This window comes from Solanum tuberosum, unplaced genomic scaffold, assembly GCF_000226075.1.
Source record: "Solanum tuberosum cultivar DM 1-3 516 R44 unplaced genomic scaffold, SolTub_3.0 scf00159, whole genome shotgun sequence".
In the NCBI taxonomy this organism is placed as follows: Eukaryota; Viridiplantae; Streptophyta; class Magnoliopsida; order Solanales; family Solanaceae; genus Solanum; species Solanum tuberosum.
The window spans coordinates 1,303,397-1,314,200 of NW_006239089.1; the positions used below are offsets into that span (position 1 = coordinate 1,303,397).

Below are 10,804 nucleotides of genomic sequence, written 5' to 3' on the forward strand. Positions count from 1 at the left end.
TTATAAAGCTAAGTATGCCTGAAGGTATAATGAGTAACTGTAATTTTGTGGGTTTTGACCATAGATCTAGCAGTGAAGTAAGAATGCAACTAACATAAATCCAGTCCTGTTCAAAAAAAATTGGAACAAAATAAAAACAACACACATGACGATGCTTGATTGACAAAGCAAATTTTGAATGGAAGATTCGCCAAACATCTTCCCCAGACGATGCTAAAATATTTCATTTATATGAATTCGTCACTTGAAATGTGCAGCAGTTGCAAAAAAGCAAAAGAAGTTTTTATTCAAAATGCATATAGGAATGGGGCTCCTCATTCGGGCTCCCGTTCCACGCTCCAGTTGGGTTGAGCGTGAAACTGGGCGTTAGAGTCCCATATTGAATGGGGAACGAAATGGTTTGCTATTTAGATTTGAGCAATCCTCCTCTCATGATATAGATTTTGAGGTTAAGTTAGACCCAAGTACCATATCTTTACATGGTATTAGAGCCAAGTTCATGCCTATTTGGACTCCCCTTTGAGCGTGAATGGTGTGTTAGAGTGAGTAAGAACCCCACATATGTTAAGGATTGGACTGGTGGTTTGCTTATATGATTTGGACAATCCTCCATTCATGAGCTAGATTTTGGGTTGAGTTAGGTCAATGTGCTATATCTTTACATTTTATGTACTCTGTGTAAAACCCCTTATTTCTATTTGGTCTTATTTGATACATTTATAATGTACCATACATATATTTCATCAGCTCACTAGAACAAATAAAGGATTTAGCTGCAATAGTACAATTGTTGCTATATTATATTTAGCAACAATAATAAATATTACTAGTATTTACAATCAACATCTTATATAAATGGCGTTAAAGACTTTAACGACTCTTGATGCAATAACATTAACCCAATTGCCATTAAATGTTCAGTGGGAGCTTGAGGCGAGCGATCTGGGAAAGGAGACCACATTGAAGAAAGGCCTAACTTGAAACTACGTACCGTATCACTATTGCCGGCCACTAAATGTATCTTTTGTTGTAGTAACTTGAACTACTGCAAACTAGCTCCTCCGCGAGAGCTGTTAAGGACCTGGTCTTCTTTTATATTTTGTCAATCATCAAAACATAATTTTAGCTCAGCTCAACACAAGTACTTTTGGTTCTATATGGGGAAAAAAATGTCATAGATTAATCATCACTTGAAATGTGCAAAAACGGAAAGGAGTTTTTATTCAAAATGCAGAAACCATGTCTATTACAATGCTTAACTATGTCCTCAATCTCCTGGAAATACCAAATTAAAGTCATATTCAAGGGTAAAAAGTCACACCTCTATTACAACATTTCTTCTTGTTCTCCTCCTCCTCGTCCTCCTGCTTCTTCTTCTTTTTCTCCGACTGCCTACTCTTCTTCTTGTGAAGATTCTCCTTATGAAATTTCTTCTTGGATGGAAATACCGTTGACAAAGTTGCATATACCAAACTAACTCCAGCAACGGACAGAGATCACCAGTTTTGTTTTGGTGCAATATTCATATTTTCCTACTAGAAAAAAATCAAACGCTCTCCTCTCTTTCTCTCCCTCAACTACATCTCTCTTCTTTAATTTATTGACTTTAAGTCTCATTTAGGACACCAAAAGAACTAAAATGCTGAAACTAATTGGTACCTTTGATGATGTCATCTAAGTTTTTGCAGCAATATTATACGCCTGATCAGCAGTCGTTACATTATAGGAGGGCGTCCTATGGACACAAGCTAACGTTGGATGGAAGCAATAATAATGCCTCCAGGACTAAACCGAAGTTGTCCAAAGTATGGGAAACCCTCCAACGTTGCATTTTTAAAAGTAGCAAGGACTGTAATTTCTGAAAATGTATACAAGGTAAGTAAACACAGTAATGAATTGGTGCTCTCCAGTTACGGGATTGAAAAAACAGTAACGCATAACTCATTCAAAAGTCAAAGAGAATCAGACCATTACATGAGGCTAAAATCTCAATTTCACAGATTGAGTGATTGGGTTTAAAGAGATTTTGTGGAATTTTCTTAATGCTGACCCATCATTTCTTGTATAGATGAATTGTGTAGAAGTGTTTTTATGACGTTTAAGATTCTTTGATAGAAGTTTACATTGAACAACAAACTTCAAGGGCAAGCGGGAGATAATCTCCCCAAGGAATACATCTTCCTGCAATTCCATAACATATATTTCTTCTGCTCTCTTGTCGTTTGTTATGTTGAAATTTGGTTTCAATAAGCCCTCCTATTTCGATACAACTTTTACTCAGGTGTGTTTTTTTATTTCATTCTTTGACTATAGCAGTTCTATTGGAATCCAACTTTTACAGAGAATATTTCTTTTGTATAAATAATAAATATTTTATATGGAAGTTCTATACTTTTATACTCCTCCGTTATTAAGTTAGAAGCCCAAAATAATTTATTTTTTTTTAAAATCAAAGAAATTCTGCCATCAAACTTTCAGCCCATATTTTATATCAAAATATGTTCAAAAATAGCCCAAATAAACCCTAATCTATTTTCTGAAACAGCAAATAACTCGTCCGTTCCTCTATCGCTTACTAACTCCAGCAATTTCAAGGAATGACAGAGATCGCCAGTTCTGTTTTGGTCCTACTGAAAGAAATAAGACGCTCTCCTCTCTCTCCTTCATCCACATCTCTCTTCGTTAATTCGATCAACAAGAAGCAAAAATACTTTTGAAATCTCTTATGAATTCTGCCCAAAGTTGCAATTAGAAGAACCTTAGATCGTCACTATAAATAGCAGGTCTTGCATTCATTTTTGTGGACGCCTTTTGCCCCGCACCACTACACCTGAAACCACTGTTTTATGCTCGTCTGAAGAAAGTTTTAATTAAGGAGAAGCTTCGTGTAGGCGTTGGACTCGCTCTCGTTCACTGTCCCGCAACAGGTGACATTAAACTGTTATTCTCTATCTTAAGAAAAATCATGACTTGCCATTAATGTTTCTTACTTATCTATAATTATATGTGACTACAAAATATACTCGGTTCTTGACTTCTTGTTCGAGCTCTGTATAGATCTGAAGCCATATCCCGTCATTTATTTAAGAAATGATTTCGTTTCGTGATCAAATCTTCACTTGAAATCAGTTTGTCGGTCTAAGTTAAATGTTTATTTGATGTCTTTATATGATAATTTTTTTGCAGCTCATGTATTCATAGGTAAAAGTATGTTAAAAAGAGATAAGTGTTGTTCTTGCTTAGTTCGAAATGTTATGCAGGTTACATTTTAAAAAAAAATTAGTGTGAAAAAAACCATGATCCTATCTCAACTCTATGTGCACAAAAAACATAGATTTTAAGCTCTTTCCCGAATCCATTAGATAGTAGAGTTGCATGTATACGTTTCCTTCTAAGTATTTAGTGATGGCGGTGTAAAATGTGGAAGGATCATGGATTGAAAAGTAATGTTTTTTAGCTTAAACCTGTTGAACTTGACTATTAATTTTGTGCTCAAAAGACATGAATGGTGGCTTGGCTGTTTTGAGTTAGGTTTAAAGTTACCAATTGCGACATTTGCACATTTTCGTGTTTTGGATAACATATTCATTTTACGACTTTACTTAGCTTTATTTTTGATTTGTTCACTGTCATTTAAAGTTGAATCGTTTTACTAATTTCCTTACTCTCTCCTTATTTACATGAACACCTTCGGAGCTAATTGGAGTTTTCATAAAAGAATTTCACCGTGCAAGAAGTCTCATTTCGGGACTCATCACCACCACTAGATTTGAAAGTGTGCATCCACTCTACCACTTTGTGTCTTCCGCTTCTCAAAAGCTCATGCAAATAGACATGGCAAAGTAGCAAAGAAATCTCGAAAATTTCTCTTTTCTTTTCTCTTTTAGTCATTACTTTATTATGTTCGTGTTCTTGCTTATATTTTGACTTTGTATTATATGACACTTTTTTTTTTTTTTAATATGACACTTATTTGCTCTTTGCCCTTTCTGCTTTTTTAAGAATAGCTACTTTAGTCTTTAACAAATAAGTCATGTTGGGTCTCGCGGAATTTTCATTTTTTTTTTGCAAACTGTTTTAAAATATAGATTAATTACCTCTTGATTAGATCCATTAAGTTTTTTTTTTAAAAAAAATTGACTAAATCACTTCACTGAAAAGCTTTTGGTTATGAAATGTCTAATGAGCAAGTTTTGTTGAAAGTTTTAAACCATTCCAAAAAAGGGGAACATGAACTTTTACTAAAGATGGATAAGTTTTCAAACGCTTGGATGAAGGTTTCTTGATCTACTTTGGTTTTATTACTTTCCTGATTTGTTGCAAAATATGAGGGATTTTATTTTCAAGATACATATCACAAGTATTTTATCAAGTATTTATAACATATTCCTTTTAAATTTGCTCCTTTAATTTTTAACTAATTAACCTAAGTTTTGGCCAGTTAATCATTTTTAACGGATTTTAAAGTATGTGTGTCTTTCCTTTAGGATAATTAGAACTTTTACCTAGAATTCCATAAGGTTAAACAATAATTCATAGTTAACTTAGCATCACTTTAACAAAATAGGTGTCCTAATTCACTAAAATATTTTACGCCGGTTTTCCTCGAATTAAAATGGAGTGTAACATTAAACATTTTATAACTAATGTAAAGTATATGAAGAGATTGACAATGGATGAGTTCAATAGAGTTGGAAGCTCAAAGGAGCTGACAATAATTGTAGCATGAATGCAATTACATAAAGTGATTATCAAAAATCAAAAGTCCTAAATTCATAAGTATAATTTATTATTTAATAAAAGGTCTAGGTAATAACTTTTTAATAATAAAGAGTAAAACTGTCAGTTAATTTTTTATGGGCATTTTTGTAAGATGATGATGATAAAGATTTAGTTTCCCTGTTTTAGCTTATTCATAACTGTAAAGATTGTAATTTGTTTTGATTGATTGTATTGATTTCTTTCTTGATCCTTATTCATAACCGTAAAGATTGTCATTTGTTTTGATTGATTGTATTGATTTTCTTTCTTGATCCTTATTCATAACGGTAAAGGTGGTCATTTAGTTTAATTAATAATTGTATCGATTTCTTTCCTAATCCTTATGTTCCAATGTCTTGTATAAATACCCTATTCATTATTTTAATAAAATCATCTCTTTTCCCGAATTTAAATCAATACAAATTGGTAACCATCAATATGTTGTCTGAATATTCAATCTTGTTATATAAATTTCACGTACTTTCATCATAGAGATCTGAATTATGGCGTGAAATCCAGCTGATTGGTCTTTGGTAGTCCACTTGGTGCAATTTTATATATTGTCTCATAAGCGGCAGTAGTATTCTACCTTTGATACAGAGAGAGTAGAAGATATACTGATTGATTGTTTTGAGTTTATCGATCATTGTGTTTGCTTCTATGGTAGACCATTGTGCTGGCTTCTATGGATAGTGATGGCACATGAAGATCAATAAATTCAGGATGGTCAATTAGTATAGCCTCTTCTTTCTTTGTATCAAAAGTTAGAATACTACCGTCACTTATGAGCCAATGATTGTGTCAACAAACAGGTGGACTATTGAAGGATATAGAGCTGAAAGTATTGCTAATCAATTGGATTTCACGTCATAAAAAGGATCATGCCATAGAGGATCAAGATGTTGTGGGAATCATCAACGCTATGCCGCTTGGAACTGATATCGAATATACACAGACAACGAGACTCGATCATCAATGAGGTATGTGATGAACAAGCTGATGAGGTTGCGGATACAACAAATTTGCATGGGGAATATGAACTGAGAGGATGTAAACAACAGAATGAATTGGACAGTACTGGATATATAGTATGCATCAAAATATTCAATGCTTTACTAGTTCTTTCGTTGGATGATTGTTGTTTAGTTTTCTTAATTCCCAATATATATAAGTGGATGCAGAAACTCTCTGCTAGTATATTATTTGTGTATGTTTTAGCTGAATATACTAGCAAAGAGTTTCTTGAATATTATTTGTTTATCTTCAGCTTGCTTGAATGAAAAAGATGCACATACATTGCAATGTTGTCATTGGCAGCTTGTTTTATTATTGTGCATCTTATACCACGCAGTGGTGCTCCAATAACAAAATCAACATTTCTGAGAGGTGTATCTTTTGGTTCTTGACATTTTCCAAAATGGAAATTTTCGCAGCGAGTTTTAACTTCCACACCTTTCTGGCTATCCATGTTGTGTTTCTTTTCTCTTTTTCTCTCCAACCTGCTTTTCTTGGCAATGAAACCGACCAACTTGCCTTACTTGGATTCAAGGCCCAAATAACTGAGGATCTATCAAGAGTTTTCGTCTCTTGGAATTATTCTATTCATTTCTGTCAGTGGACTGGAGTAAAATGTCGCCTGAGATATGGATGAGTCATCCGCTTGAATCTCAAAGGGCTGAGGCTGGCAGGTACGATCTCATGTCATCTTGGGAACCTCTCTTTGCAGAAAATGCCTTCCTCAACAACTCAGCAGGCTGTCAAGGATTCAAAACCTGAATTTGAGTTTCAACTATCTAACAAGGGAAATTCCAGTTAATCTATCACATTGTGTTAACCTCAAGAGCCTTGTCCTCGAACACAACACTCTTCTGGGGAAAATTCCTAATCAAGTTTTATCTTTAACGAAGTTCTATTGGAAATCTTACATCTTTAGAAGAGTTGTATTTATCGTACAATAATCAGAGGGACAAGTGCCAGCTTCTTTTGCTCGATTGACCAAGTTGAGGCTTCTTGGATTGTCAGTAAATAGCTTATCCGGGGAGTTCCCTCCTCCGTTGTACGATTTGTCATCCCTGGTAATCTCAGATCCGATTTACTTCCCTAATTTCCAAATACTTTACTTGGTGAAATGTCAATTCATTGGTTCCATACCATCCTCTTTGGCCAATGCTTCAAAATTGCTAGAGCTTCATTTTCCTGTAAACAATTTCACTAGAAATATACCCAAGGGTTTTGGTAACTTGCGGAATTTGTTGTGGCTCAACGTTTGGAGTAACCAACTTGGATACGGCAAGCGTGATGACCTTGACTTGGTAAATTTTCTTACCAACTGCCAGCAGTCTACAAATGCTCCATTTGAAGACAACCAGTTTGTAGGTACATTACCTCATTCAACAGTCAACCTTTCTAGTCAGTTACAACGCCTACTCTACTACGGAAACAAAATTAGTGGAAGCATACCCAGAGGGTAACATGTCTTCAACATTGAGAAACTGTAGCCAACTGCTAAAATTGGGTATTTCTGAAAACAGCCTAACAGGAACTATACCACAACAACTTTTTTCTCTCTCATCCCTCACAGATATTTATGTATCTTATAACTCTTTGACTGGTCCATTACTGGTGTATATTGGTAACTGGAGTCATCTTACTTATCTTGATTTTTCTCACAACAATTTTTCGGGGATGATTCCACGAACTCTTGGAAAATGCTTGGCCTTGGAGGAGATCTATTTGAAGGGAAACTCCCTTCAAGGAACCATTCCCCAATTTAGAAGATTTGCCGGATCTCCAATCCTTGGATCTTTCCCTAAATAATCTATCAGGGCCAATCCCTCACTTCATTGCAAATCTTTCTTCGTTACTCTACTTGAACTTATCATTTAACAATCTAGAGGGTGAGGTTCATGTCACCAGAATATTTTCAAATTTGAGTGCAGATGTATTAAAAAGCTGCATTTACGATCTGTACTTCCCTCAAGCATGATACTTCAGAGAATGAATATCATAATATGTGGCCTCTGCACTTCATTATCTCACAGCTCATTTGGGTGATTTTGGTTTGGTGAAACTCATTCTTGATGAAGATCTCACAGCTTAATTTAGCTATGCAGCTCCAGGTAATGTTTCTAGGTTAACAAAAACTGTGATGTGAAATTTCTTCTAACAATAGTGGTTTATTTATAAGCTAAATTTGCTTGTTGCAGAATACGGCATGGGTAGTAAGGTCTCCGTTTTAGGAGATATGTACAGTTTTGGGATTCTCATATTGGAGATATTCACTGGAAGAAGACCCACAGACACTTTGTTCCAAGCAAGCTCTAGTCTCCATGACTTTGTCGAAACAGCATTGCCAGAGAAAGTTATGGAGATTCTAGACAAAACAACTTTTCATGGTGCGATGAGTAAAGCAACCAACAGCAAAGAATACTGGAGCAGTATCAAGAAAGAAGAGATGGAATGCTTGGTTAGCATACTTGAGGTTGGTGTTGCATGTTCAGCTGAATCCGCAAGAGACAGATTGACCATGACACAAGTTTACAGTAAGTTGACACTAATAAGAGAAATATTTCTACAATGGGAAGATTGAGGCCACAGGCTACAAATGAAAGCATTGGATTTGATCTAAAATGGTTTAAATTCTGTCTATTTGGTAAGCTTTGGATTTGATGTAAAACTTGAAATGCCTGTAGTATAATTTTCAGCATGCAGAAGAACTAAGGTAGTGTCAGATTTCTTGTTGCTTAATGGATTTAGTATAGGAACATCAGATATTAGTTCTTAACGTCTACATCAAATAATACGTTTCATTCATGAATGTAAAGAATCAGATGTTTTAGGGGATGATAAGGCAGGATCAAATGGTCATGGTGAGAATGTTCCTAAAAGGTTGTGATTCTAGACACAGATGAGGTATTCTTGTCCCAAAGTTGAAGCATCGTGATCAATACTTGAAAAATGCAGCAGTTGCCCCAAAAAAAAAATTATTTTCACATTCAAAATGCATATAGTTTAACCCTAAAAAGATAATTCAAACAAGTTAGGCATGCTGAAGTGATTGAACATCTCCACCATTAATTGGTATGTAGGTTCGAGTGTACACCGGAGACCGATTAGTGAACACCGTTAATCCTCCTAATAGGGTGGTGGGATGGAAAAGAAAGATTCGGTTTTTAACTACTTCCTGAATCTTCTCTTTGGTCATTTACTTATGGTTACCAATTTGTATTGATCTGCATTAGGGTAATCAACCACTAGGCCTGTTTTTCTAACTCATTTCTAGGAGCATTCGGATATGGAATCAATTGACGCTCTCCAGTTAAGGGATTGAAAACACAGTAACACCTAATTCTCTCAAACTCAAAAGAGAATTAGACCATTACATGAGCCCAAAATCTCTACGCCAAAACATAACGTCATCACAGATTGAGTGATAGGGTTAAAGGAGATTTTTGGGAATTGTCTGATTAATCTCGCATCATGTATTAAATAGATGAGTTGTGTAGAAGTGACTTTTTGGCGTTGGAACAATGTTTTGGAAAATTAAGGATGAGATATCCTACCTTTGAAATTCTTGGATAGAAGTTTGCATTGAACAACAAACTTCAAGGGTCAGCGGGAGATGATCTACATAACTATATCATCCGGCATTTTTACAGTCGTTGATAGACCACTGTGTTCCTCTACTCTGTTGCCGTTTCTCATGGCCTTAATTCTTTCTATTCTCTTTTTCGAGTCTATTAACGAAGACAACAAATGTTTAACCCTAAAACAAGTTGGTGTTAAATAGTATAAAACTTTATTAGGGAAATCTCCGAAGTGATTCGGTAGATTCTACTGAACAATCAATGAACTAGATATGTGGACCTATAATAAATCACTCATTAAGAAATCAAAACAACAAATAATATATATTGTTCAAATTAATTATATCCCGCTTAAGATTATAATTGTGTTTAATCATTTCGTGAATTTTGTTTATTTAAGGATATGACACTTCAAGTCCATATAAACAGACTATTAGTTAATTCCCCAACCAATGTGAACTCTTAACACCCGCCTACACGCCCAAGCCCATGCCTAAGCCCTATTGGAGTGTGTATCAAGAGTCCAATGGACATGACTCTGATACCATGTAAAGATATGGCATTTCAATACCAAATGATAGCTCGTGTGGGGAGTATTATAAATTTATTACTTAAGTTCATACAAGGTTCATCATCATTTGGGCTCCCGCTCCACGCTCAAGTTGTTCAATGTTAACTTCTATCCAAGAATTTCAAAGGTAGGATATCTCATCCTTAATTTTCCAAAACATTGTTCCAACGCCAAAAAGGCACTTCTACACAACTCATCTATTTAGTACATGATGGGAGACTGATCTGACAATTCCCAAATCCTTTAACCCTACCACTCAATCTGTGATGACGTTATGTTTTGGCGTAGAGATTTTGGGCTCATGTAATGGTTTGATTCTCTTTTGAGTTCGAGAGAATTAGGTGTTACTGTGTTTTCAATCCCTTAACCGGAGAGCGTCAACTGATTCCATATCTGAATGCTCCTAGAAATGAGTTAGAAAAAATAGGCCTAGTGGTTGATTACCCTAATGCAGATCAATACAAATTGGTAACCATAAGTAACCTAGTTGAAAATTCCAACTAGTTCTACGAATTTCACGTACTTTCATAAGAGCGATCTGATTTATTGTCACGACCCGATTTCTCGAGTCATGATGGCACCTACTATACCCTACCAGTAGGTAAGCCAACCCGTAACCCAGAACATTAAGCAATGAGAAAAAGGGCAGAAACTAGCGAAAACAATAATCTAAACAAGGATAACAAGGCGGAAGCAATCCAAAATAAATATATACAGAAATCCCTCCCAGAACTTCACTAGTACAGAGCTATCTAATAAAGAGTACAAGTCCCAAAAGTGGACCACAACAGAGCGTGTCTCAAAGGCAACAAGACTAGCTAAAACAAAAGAAGGAGACAGAACAAACCCCAAAACGCCAAGTGCTCGCCCTCGTCTCCGAATCACA

General features: G+C 35.4%; 1 long non-coding RNA gene across 1 annotated transcript; it reads left to right on the top strand.

Annotated features, from left to right (window-relative positions):
• Positions 1-2,933: 2,933 nt before the first annotated feature.
• Positions 2,934-8,604, top strand: LOC107061754 (uncharacterized). The gene is made up of 2 exons (XR_001474188.1): positions 2,934-7,880; positions 7,968-8,604. It is a non-coding gene; the product is annotated as an uncharacterized lncRNA (long non-coding RNA).
• Positions 8,605-10,804: the final 2,200 nt, after the last annotated feature.